Here is an 11,870-nt window from a genome sequence, read left to right on the forward strand (position 1 = left end):
GATACAGGACTGGGTGCTTTAGGGGACAGGAAGAAATCAACACCAAGGCCTCACTACCCGGGCTTATTCTCCGCGAAGGCTGCAATTTCGACGTTTAGTTTAATTTTAATGTTCAATAACAAAAAATAAATAAATTCTTTCTCTTTTGGCCATACACAGTTGATGCTTCTCAGAGAATTCCCTTTATATTTCAACTGTAAGCAAATGGATGGTTTTTAGAGTTATTTCAATATGGTATTTTCCAGTGAAGATATGCAATGCCCTAGGTTGCTGCTGCTGCCTATGAAATATCCTGAACTACAATGAGAGCATTGTGAAACTGGCTATGATGTTTCTCCTACAATGTCTGGGACAGTTGATGAAGGTCACCTGACCTGATCTAAAGAAGACACTTAAGCAATGACTGACTCAAACATCTGGGGGGGGGGGGAGGGACGATAGGAAAGGGAGGGCTACCATTAGAAAATAAGTCCTGACCTGTGACCTGTGTACTTTCCCAATCCAGCTTTCTCCAGCCTTCCTTCCACTTCCTTCAGAGGCATGGGTGATTACAGTCAGTGGGGCACTGTGAAGTAAACATCAGGCCTCATGTGAAACACAATGGACAAAAATGATATATATGTGTGAATTTGCAAAATAACTGAGAAGAGATTCTTATGGAATATGCTCAGAAAATTACTTAGTCAGTAGAGATTTTTATAAATATTTTTGAAGTATTTATAAATGACCTAATCCAGACAACTGTGTTTCCTTTTGCATTTTCTCTCCTCACAGTGGAAACTTTATTCACAAACTCTATGTGAAAGAAATATGTTACTTTAGTCCATGGTGAAGGATCTATAAAGCTTCATTTCTTTCTACAATAGGAATTCACTTCTTTCAGGTAAATGCAAGCATGAGAGGAAACAGCAGGACATTTCCCTAGGGAAACACTTTTGTCTCTCAAAACTTTTACAGACAACAACCAATTAACTAACAGGTGAAGTCAATCTTTTAAAATATGTAAAATTTGAAGCAGAATATATTTTAAAACCTTTCTCTACAAAGAGGTTCAGTGTCTGAGTCTGAACTAGAACTTGGACCTTCGTAATGGCATTTCAGAGATTCAACTCATGTAAACATTGGAAAGGTCAGCTGCTCATCAAACACTATTCCAACGACAGCAAATGTATCCTTTGCTAAGTTTCTTTTGCAAAAGTTCCAAGGTGCTGAACACTCATCCATTGCCACCACTAATTAACAATCCAAAATAACCTAAATACAGAGCATTTTTTGTTGGCACTTTAAAGCTTCAGACTATCTGAGCATCAGAGCATGTGGTAATGGGAAAAAGGCAAGCTAGGGAAAAAGACATCAGGCTCAGAATTATCCCAAGATCTTTCCTTCTCTGTTCAGACAGGCTTGTAGGAGCGGGGAAGGGCTTGTCCTCATCAAAGAAAGACTTTTAGTGTCTCAGAAATGGGCAAAAGGAAAAGTTAAGCAAAGTAATATCTCTGGCATATAATGAAAATAATTTTAAAAGCAGATCCATAAATAGGTTATTTTGTCATTCTAGTGATTTGATTTGAACCTATCTGCTCAAAGTGTAATAAATTTAAATGTTACCTATGCTCTTCATCTGTCTTAAATTCCCCCCTCATATTCTTTCATCACAGCCCACACTTAAAAAACAAACACACAAACCCATAAGCCTAACTCAAACAATGGCATCAATTGTAGGACTTGAGAACTGGGGAGCTTAAAAGTCTTTCCCTGAGTCTCACACCCTCACTGCTTGGAATGCCAGTCTCTACATGGCCATGCTTAGCCTGACAGAGGTGCATGAGGACTGTGTGACACATAGGTAAAAGATGGAACTCTTGCAGGATATAAATCTCTATTTCAGGCACAAGCTTTATTTGACAAGGATGGTAGACATAAATGTGAAGAAAAAACAAACTAGAGAGAAGAAAATCATTGTTGGATTGAGTTAGTCAAGTTTTTTCAAAAAAAAAAAAAGACAACACACACACAAACACACACACATACACACAATGGATAAATTAATGTTAATAAAATACAGTAGTTTTACTCTCCAAAAGACACATTTAAAATAATGGAAATGCAAGCAACAAAGAAATATTTGTAAAACATGTAGTTGACAAAGGGCATATAAAACTCATCAAGAAAATACACACACCATGATTTTGATCATAAAATTTCAATAGGCAATTGCTGGTTTAGAAAACATTGGCATCACCAATCATCAAGAAAATACAAATTTACAAAATAAAATAAATACTTGCATAAAAATGTCCTTATACAATACAATACTACATACAATGATTATAGTCAATGAAAAGACTTAAAGAAAATTAAAATTGAAATCATAAAACAGTTACTACCAAACATTAAATCTAGAATATAGTTAAACAGACTTAAAATATCAACTGGTGCAGAGGACAGAGACAACCAAGGCTCTAGTACACTCCTAGAAGAATGGAATATCTATGGTTGCGTTGATAACCTGGGTGGGATATAAATGCACATAGATAAAGCCACCTGATTTTTGTCAAAATGCCAAAAACACATATCAGAGAAACTACAGACTCTTCAACAAATGGTGCTGGCAAGAGTAGATATCCACATATAGGAGAATGAAAGTAGCCTTCCATCTTTTACTCTGAAAAAAAAAAAATCAATCCCAAATGGATAAAAATCTTAATATAAGACTTGAAACTCTGAAAATGTTAGAAAGGAAAATACAGAAGCCCCTTCTAAATATAGGCATAGGCAAAGAGGNCTTTGTGTGTGTGTGTGTGTGTGTGTGTGTGTGTGTGTGTGTGTGTGTGTGTGTGTTTTCGAGACAGGGTTTCTCTGTATAGCTCTGGCTGTCCTGGAACTCACTCTGTAGACCAGGCTGGCCTCGAACTCAGAAATCTGCCGGCCTCAGCCTCCCAAGTGCTGGGATTAAAGGCGCGCACCACCACACCGGGCTGGACTTTTTCAATAGCAATGCAGCCCCTCAAAAAACTAAGGCTGACAATCACCAAAGGGGACATCATAAAATTATAAAACTATGGATAACAAAGGAGTTAGAGTGAACAGACAGCCTTCAAAATGAAAGATCTTCACTAGCTATATAGCTGACAAAGGATTAATATCTACACTAAAGAACTGAAAGAGAAGAAATGAAGTAACCAATCAACAAATGGGCTAGTGAAATGAAGAAACAATTCTCAAATGACAAAGTGTAAATAGCCAACAAACATATGACAAAAGGTTGTATTTCATTAGTAATCAGAGAAATGTAAATTCAAATTATATTGAGATTCTACCATACCATAATCAGGAAAGTCAAACTGTGGCAAGAACACAGACAAATGAAAACCTTCATACACTGCTGCTGAGAAAAACTAGTCCAGACACTATGGAAGTCAGTAGCAATGTTCCTCAGAATTCTGAAAACACATCTTCCATTTGGTTCAGCTCTATTTCTCACAGGTATTTATTCAAATTATTTCAAATCAACATAACACATAGATACTTGCACAGCAATAATTGTTGCTTCACTACTCAAATTAGCTAAATTATGGGACCAATGATAATGTCCAACAATAGAGGGATAAATGAGGAAAGGAATATGTGTGTAAGTGTGTGTGTGTGTGTGTGTGTGTGTGTGTGTATGAATTTTTTTTCAACCATCTAGAGGGATAAAGCCATGGTGTTTACAAGACAATGGACACAGTGGAGATCATCATATTAAGTAAAATAAGCCAATCTAACAAAAAACATGAATTGTGTGTTTTCCTCTACCTTATGGTTCCTAGATTTCATACAGACACATAAAATTTTGTTATATAATTATGACATGAAAGTAGACATGTAATTCCCAGGGGGCTGATGGGAGGGTGTTGGGGGCTGATGGGAGGGGAGGGTGAAGGAAAGGAAAAGATGAGGATATGAGGGCAAATATGTCTAACATATATACAATTTAAAACTTTAAATTTAACTTGCAAATTAATTAAAAAAGAAAAAGGAAACCAGTGTGGCTATGTCATATCAATAACTAAATACAGATTTACCAAATGGCCCATCAAGCCCACTCCAAAGTGTTTATCAAGAAAATAAAAGCATATTTCCATAGAAAGAACCTCCAATATTATCTATATAACAAAGCAAGAAATAACCCAAACATTCATCCACTGAAAAATTTCCAAACTAAGGAAATTTATAATGTGAAATACTGTTTTTCAATAAGATAGAAATACTACTAATGATAATAACCATAGAGTTAAACCTCCAAAGCCTCATGAAACAAAATAACCTGCACCCAAAAGTCTGTTCCAATTGCTGACATTCTGAAGAAGGCAAAATCATGCCAACAGAAAGCAGACTGACAGCTTTCCAGAACCAGGAAAGGGTTAGGGAGAGGGCCAAGAGGCACAGAGTGCTTTCAGGAGTGCACAGTTTACTATATCTTGATTGTGGAGAAATATCAACTCATATTGTATAGCTGTAAATTTGTTGTCTGTACATTATTACTTAATAAAGCTAAAAAAAAAAAAATCTCTGTGTCAGGGAGTCTACACTTGTTCACACTCTTCTACAAAGTTTTGCTCTTGAAATATATATCTTTGTGATTTCATCATAGATTTGAGGTTTTTTTTTTCAAATGCAATTTATTAAGCATTTACATTTGATTTGTTTTGATATTATCTGAAGTTAATAGGATATCAAAAAACTGATCAGTGATTTGATTGGCTTCTTTGTCACCTCCAAAAGGTCATTTTCAGCAAAAGGGAGGTCTTACCTGAAGTTGCTGCTCTGGCTATTGCATGCACTTCACCAAGCACTCACTGAGTCACTATTGTCTTGACTATAGAAACTACAATTCTGCATTAAAATTCAGGTCTATTGCTAAGCATGAACAAAGCACTTGCTGTGGTTTCATTTCCGGTGTTCTATCAAAATATCCTGTTTTGTTTGCTTTCAGCTAACGTTCTCCTTGCTTATATTGTTCCCTGCATACATACATACCCACAGCCTTCCCTGCTGGCTCTTGCTTGTGTCAAGTTGACAACTAAAATTAACCAGCACTACTTTGTCAGGGCTTATAATACTGTAATAAAGCACCAAGACCAAGGAAAATTGAGGAGGAAAGGGTTTATTCCACTCACACTTCATCAAACACAGTGAAAACAGGAACTTATGCATGGCAGGAACCTAGAGGCAGGAACTGATGCAGAGGCTGTGGAGAGATGCTGCTTACTGGCTTGCTCTTCTTGGCTTCCTCAGTCTGCTTTCACATAGCACCCAGGACCAGAAGCCCAGGGATGGCACCACCCACAATGGCTGGGCTCTCCCCCATCAATCACTAATTAAGAAAATGCCCTACAGGTTGGCCCACAGCCTGATCATATGAAGGCATTTTTTCCAGTCAAGGTTTCCTCCTCTCAGCTAATTATAGTTGGGTCATGTTGACATACATATAGACAGTGCAACTATTTAGCCTTTACCTTCCTAGTGTGTACAGTGGAGATAACAGCAGTGCCTATCTTATAGGGTTCTTCTGAGGACTCAATGAGATACTATATTAAAAACACTGAGAATAGTGCTTATGTGTACTCATCTCTTCTTTACTAGTCTGTATGAGATGCTAATGCTACAAAGGATAAAACAGGGTTTGTTTTTGTTGTTTATATTGATGATCTTACAGTTTAGCAGAGAGACTAAGAACAAACTAATAAGAATATGTCCAAAACACAAAGAAAGAAATGTTAATATACTATGAGAGCACCGGTGATGATCACTACAAAGTGAAGAGACTTGTCAGGATACCCTGTAATGAAAAACTAGGCCTCAAAGGAAATAGACATTCTTCAGGCAGGAAAAGAGAACAAACTACCATTGTGATCATCTATTAAATGTGTACTGTGACGTGTATTTTCCACAGGCCATTTCTTTTACAACAGTTCCACTAATTCTATGGGATAGGTACTGCTGTAATCTATTTTATACAGTAGAGACTGTTGAAGATCAGAACCCCCTTGCCTGAGGTCACAGAATTAGAATTCTACATGCCTGAAACCGACATCTCAAATCAGTCTTTCTTATTCTGAAACTTATGAGGGGGAAAAGTCAGCATAGCAAAGGAACTAGTAAGTTTGGGGAAAGAACTCAATGTTCTTGGAAAAAGATCAGCCTTGGGGATCCTAGAACCATGAATTCTATCTCAGACAAGGGACCCATTATTCCCATGCAAGAATCCAGTGCTAGTTACTTTTCTGATTGCTCTGACCAAACATCTAACCAGGCAGAATTTAAAGGAGGAAGAATTTGTTTCAGCTTACACTTTGAGATAATACAGACAAGAGCAAGAGGTAGCTGGTCATATGACATCCAGAGTCAAGAGGCAAAGAGAACTGAATGCTGGTGTTCAGCTTGCCTTTTCCTTGCCTTTTCCTATTTTATTCAGTCAGGGACTACTCCAACCCCCACCTCCACACTCCTAGTGTAGCCTGTGGAATGATGCTGCCCACATTCAAGATGGATCTTTACATCTCAGTTAACCTAGTCTACAAACTTCCTCACAGATATGCCCAGAGATTTCCTATTCTAGATCTATTAGGTTCACAATATTAGCCAGCAGAAAGCATTCGAAGCCTGCTGTCATAGTTGTGTTTACTAAATGCAGCCTTCTTATGACAGATGTTCACATCAGTGCTGAAGGTTTGTTTAAAAAAAAAAAGTGGTCCAGTGACCACATAGGTTCAAAGACCTAGGACACATGTTAGAGATGCTGATTTCACAGGTACCGTACAAAACCTATGGGGTCAGAAACTCTTTGATCTGGACGCTGAACTTGCCTTTATAATAATATCATCTCCTGACATCATTCATATTTACTGAAATCTGAATGCCCTACCTATTGCAGGTTCATTCAGTATCCTGCTTCTCCAGTCTCTACCAGGTTCTCACACCTCAGTGTATGTACTGATCACCCAAGAATCCTTTCAACAAAGGAATTATGGTTCAGTCAGTTGAAAGACTGAGATGCTGAACTCTTCCTGGTATTTTGGTATTGCTCAAAAGAGCATTCTGGGAGCTACAGGGTTGAAGAATATCCTAAGCAGATTTCTAGTCCCATTAGTATGTTTTAGTACTTACTTACTGCCATGCTACTTGCCTGCACTGAAAACCTCTACTTATTTACTGTCAAAATTTTCTCTACTGAGAAGGAATGGTGACTATGTTTTCTTTCTTTATTTTCATATGCTTGTTTTTAAAAGGTAAGGTGTGTGTGAGGGTGTGTGTGTGTGTGTGTGTGTGTGTGTGTGTGTGTGTATTACTTTGGTGTCTGGAACTGCCCCCTGAAGTTCTGAGGGGAATCTGAGTGGTGAGTTTTCTAATAGAATAATGCATAGGATATAGCTATAGAGTTATAAACAATTTCTTTAGCACAGTGTAACTTAAAAACATAATGAAACCCGGCAAGTCTGCCCTCTCTGGAGTCCTCCAGGACTGACTAAGGAGATGTCTCAGAATGAATCTCCTTATTTAGAACTGAGTGAATGTGAGAATGCCAGCCTCCTGTGCAGACATGCTCTGGAAACCTGTCCTTGCTGGCATTCTAGCAAGCAAAGAGCTGGTTGCAACTGGCTGCCGAGGCTTCAGCTCTCTGCACCAGGAAATGGCAAGAGTCACTCTGTCTGAAAGCCAGCTTCTGCACTTCAGGTGAGAAAGGACACTTAGGAAATGACTTTCAGCTCCTACTATTTTTCACTCTGTGCATCAATCTTCAGTCCTTTGCATTTCTACATCGTTCATTAATCTGGACTCATTCTTGGCTTTACCATCTAGACAGTTACTTTATCTGTAACCCTTCTGTTGTTTGTATTTGATTTAAATGAATTGAATAGGCATTTTCATAAAGGGGCCCCATTACATTCTCTATCAACTGATGAAGGGTTCTCTATCAAATATTGAGGTTTCCCCAGAGTCAATGGTCTTATTTTATTTGGTACATTTCAGGTGACATTCTTTGGAACTTAACTTCTTCAGATTGGGTCAGCTAGGCCAAGGGGGATTCTACTCATTTGGGAAATAATTGCACCTCAACTGTTGTCTATTTTGTTCCCCCCCTCTTCTTATGTTCCATTCCTTTGGCTTCCCCATTCACCATAGGTAATCATCCATTTAATAATTTTTCTTGAATACCAACTATATGGGGGACAATCCACATACATGCACTATTAAGTGCAAATAGATAACTTTCAAGAAATCCATTATGCTCCCTGCTCTCACAAAATTTATTGTCTCATGGAGAGACAGAAATAAGCAATAACAAGATAATATGTTCCATTTTTGATTCAACAAGATTACCAAGCCAACCAATCCCTGCCAGGATTTAATGTTTAGTACTATTCAGAATGTTTGGATTTGAAGGCTAATTATTTCTCCATGTACAGGATCACTATGCTGGCAATTGGTATAACTGCCAGTAGGGAACATAACGATGTTTTCGATTAAGTAATGTACAATATCCTTCACACACAAAAACCTTTCCCTGTTCCATGGTGCTTGTATTCAAACAAACCTTATTTTACTTAAAAAAAAAAAAAAAAAAAAAAAAAGCTTTCAGGTTTAAGAGTAGTGATTCTGGCAATTCAGACATGTCAAACAGAATCCACAAGGTGCTATAGTGGAAAAATAAAAGTACAGTAAGAGTTTCTGAAAGAGACATAATGGCTAACTTTTATCACAGTATATGGATACAGTTTTTCTGTTTTATTACTCTGTCTTATAGTTATTGTTCTGTCTTATAGTGCATAAGTTATAAATTTAGCATGAATGTATAATAAAATATGGTTTATATGAGTATTAGGCATCAATCAGAGGTCTTAGGATATAACCCCAAAGAATGAGGGGAAATCATTTATTGTCCCTAGTTTTCCCCAGATATACATATCTCATAACACTTCCTGACAATTCTTTTTACTGAATAGAAGTGTACCCATTGTTGATTCCAATTATATACAAAAACTAAACAAAATATAAAACCTATGGTTATCAAAATATATAAAGTAAAAGAAAAATTGGGGCTTTGGGATGGGGTCTTACGGTGTGATCTAGGTTGGTCTTGGACATTTAGAGTCAATCCTAACTTACCTTCCCAAGTAGGTGGGGCTTTAGATCCTGTCCTGATTTCCTTCAATGACAAATAGTGTGTGGCAGTGTGAGCCAAATAAACCCTTTCCTCCACAAGTTTCATTGATCAAGATGTTTTATCACAGCAATAGTAACTTTAACCGAGACACATACTTTTATTTGTATATGTAGTGTGTATGCATGTGTGTTTGTATGTGTGGGTGTCTTAGGGCTCTACTGCTGTGAACAGACACCATGACCAAGGCAACTCTTATAAAGACAATATTTAATTGTAGATGGCTTACAGGTTTAAAGGTTCAGTCCAGTATCATCAAGGCAGGAATATGGCAGCATCCAGACAGGCATGGTACAGGAAGAGCTGAGAGTTCTACATCTTCAACTGAAGGAGGCTAGCAGAATACTGACTTCCAGGCAGCTAGGATGAGGGTCTTAAAGCCCACACCCACATCCAACAAGGGCACACCTATTCCAACAAGAGCACACCTATTCCAACAAGGGCACACCTTCTAATAGTGGCACTCCCTGAACCAAGCATATACAAACCATCACATTCCATTCCCTGGCCCCCATAGGCTTGCTCAAATAGATGAGTCTATGGGGGTGGGGGGAAGGATACCTAAACATAGCATAATGAAAACTACATTTAGTCCAACTTCCAAAACTCTTATAGTCAATAGCAGTCTCAACAATATTTAAAGTCCAAAGTTCAAAACCTCTTCTGAGATCCATCCAATCACTTAATTGTAATCCCGGAATCAAGACAGGAAACCAGCTGAGAAACCTGCAAACTCTGCATCTCCATGTCTGATGTCAAAGCAGTTTTCCAATCTCCAACTCCTTTTTTATCTCTGTTGACTACAACAAAATTCTTTCTCCTGAGCTGGTTCCACTCCCCGTTAGCAGCTTTCTTCAGCAGCATGGCTCTGGCATCTCAAAATTTGTGGGGTCTCCAAGGCAACTTCAATGTTACAGCTTCTTGTTTCAATGTCTGGGATCCACACATGATCTTCTGGCCTCCTCCAAAGGACTGGTGTCACTTCTCCAGTTCTGCCCTCTGTAGCACTTTAAGCTCTGGTTGATACTCTCTATTGCTACTGCAGTTCTTGGTAATCATCCCATGGAACTGGCATCTCTAATAGACTGGGGTCTTCCACTGCAAGTAGGCTTCACCAATAGCCTCTCATAGGCTCTCTTCATGATGTCAAGTCTCAAATCCTTTGCATGACCACTTCAGTCCTGGGCCATCAACTGCAAATAAAGCTGCAACTTGCATGGCCTCTCACAGTGCCAAGCCTCAGCTGTTCTTCATGACTGCTTTATGCCTTTAAAACTAGTACCACCTGGAGTACAGCTGCAGCAGGAGGTACAAGCTTGGCTATCTCTGGAACACAGCTTCTTTTGCTCTCAGAAAACACTTCCCAGAAGATTTCATCTCAGTGATGCTGGTCTCTTCTTAAATACCATGAATCTCTTAGCTCCAGCTAACCAGCATCAATTGTCCCAGTAGTCTCCTTCTGCACTTGACTCTAAAGCCAGAGACTCATGGCCATAGCTGTGGAGATCTGCTGCTTACAGGAACTGGAACCCCCTTGTTCTAATACATTATCATTTGCCTCCTCTTTTCCAAGTCCTTTACTTCCTAAGCTTGGCTGTCCTGGATCTTACACTGTTGATTGTCCTTGAACTCAGAGGTCTGCATGCCTGTCTCCTGGGATTAAAGCTGTGTACCACAAAGCCTGTATGTAAGCTTTTCTTAATCTAGCTCTGTCGGGTTGGGCTTGAAATCAGAGATCTTCTAAGGCTTTATCTCCTGGAACTAAAGGTCTGTTCCACCTGCCCGAGGAAGGGTGTCCGCCAGGGAGCAGTCTCAAGGCCTGACCCAGAAGGAGAGCCATCTTTGCTCCAGTGCACTGCCAGGGAGAGGGCAGCCTAGAAAAGCATCAGAGCTTCTGGGAAAGATCCCGTTTCTGGTTACAGTCACCCGGCACCTTTCCTGCCCGAGGAGGGGTGTCCGCCTGGGAGGAGTCTCAAGGCCTGAGCTGGAAGGACAGCCATCTTTGCTCCTGTTCGCTTAGGCTCCAGTCTGTGCTACTGAGAGTGTGGACCGCAGAAACTACACAGCTTCAGGACAGACAGAAGCAACCTAACTTCTGGGACATACCCTGTTTCAGGATCCAGAAATTTGGGCACCTTCCTCGCCAGAGGAAAGGTGGCCACCTGTGAGGGCTCTATCTGCCAGAGCAGGTGAGAGAGTCATATTGTGTCCAGGGTTCCTCAGTGGCTAGTCTGTGAAGGTGAGTGAATAAACTGCAGAGGCAATACATCTTCTGGGACAGGCCCTGTTTTGGGCTACATCTTAAGCAAGGAGGCAGATCTGAAGAGAGAATCTCAGTTGCAGAAGATTCCATAGAGAACATGGGCAAAACAATCAAAGAAAATGCAAAATGCAAAAAGATCCTAACTCACAACATCCAGGAAATCCAAGACACAATGAGAAGACCAAACCTTCTGGATAATAGGAGAAGATGAGAATGAAGATTTTCAAATTAAAGGGCCAGCAAATATCTTCAACAAAATTATAGAAGAAAACTTACCGAACCGAAAGAACGAGATGCCCATGAACATAAAAGAAGCCTACAGAACTCCAAATAGACTGAACCAGAAAAGAAATTCCTCCCGACACATAATAATCAGAACAACAAATATACTACATAAAGATA

Source organism: Mus pahari, chromosome 11 (assembly GCF_900095145.1).
Source record: "Mus pahari chromosome 11, PAHARI_EIJ_v1.1, whole genome shotgun sequence".
Classification (NCBI taxonomy): Eukaryota; Metazoa; Chordata; class Mammalia; order Rodentia; family Muridae; genus Mus; species Mus pahari.